Raw genomic sequence first — 1,081 nt, forward strand, 5'->3', positions numbered from 1 at the left:
GGGGTCACCTCGTGTCAGTGGTACACACAGCAAATAAATGGATAAATGGTCGCCAAAGTTAGTTGACCTTAAAAAATTTAGTATCCTTGGAAACGGTAAATTTACAGTTAACTCTGCCTTTTCTCAACCTTTAAAAAAAAAAAAAGTAATATATACACATACATTTGTTTTTAAAAGAACATAAAAAGTTGAACCTTAAAAAAAGGCAACAACAACAACAGCGAAAACAAATAGACAAACAACAAAAACAAAAAAGAAAATCAATAAAACATGCCCGATGGTGGAAAAAGAAGGAAATCTTTGACTTAATTAATTTGAAGGCGCCTGGTTCACCACTGTGTCGCACATACAGGAGTGTCTTGTGGGAGTCCCACCTGGTTTTTCTTTTAAAAAAAAAGTGCTTCTCTGACTAAAATCAAAACAAAACATTTCTCTCCTAATCGTAAAGGGACAAAACATAATATCAGCTTTTTCAGATTAAAAAGCGAATTTCCACGAACACCCCAAACAAAACTTCTGAGGCATAACTACTGGACAAGAATTATCATTGGTCCGGGTATTTGCTACAAGTAACTAAGACTATAGCTCCACCCCGTCAGGCGCTCCTCTCTTCGGGGTGACATTTTACTGGTTTGTCCCTAAGTCCAGGGATTTAAGTTCCCACAGACTGAATTTTATAATTGGGGTGTTAACCTAGCGTGGCCCAAGGCCGAGACAAAGAAATTGATAGTTCTATTAGACTCGTTATAGTGCAAAGTGACTATGCATCGTTGGTCGACTCTTGACTCCTAGTTTGCACGCTCTCGCAGTTCCAGACCACAGCGTAGACTGAGCACCCCCCCCCCCTTTTCCATTCCTTTTTTCCCTCGGCTCTCTGTGTTTTGTTTTATTAAGCCGTGTTACTATGGTGATGATGATGTGTGTACACTTGAATGAAGTTTTGAGCAGGACAATAGTTAGTGAGGTCCCGCACACTGTGTAGATTTGTATTCCGAGTGTGGAGATCGGACAAACAACAAAGCAAGCAGCACCTTTGTATTGCGTCAGGGAGTGGAATCTAATATTTGTTCTTCAATGCAGC

The sequence above is a fragment of the Aplysia californica genome, unplaced genomic scaffold (genome assembly GCF_000002075.1).
Source record: "Aplysia californica isolate F4 #8 unplaced genomic scaffold, AplCal3.0 scaffold00877, whole genome shotgun sequence".
Lineage (NCBI taxonomy): Eukaryota > Metazoa > Mollusca > Gastropoda > Aplysiida > Aplysiidae > Aplysia > Aplysia californica.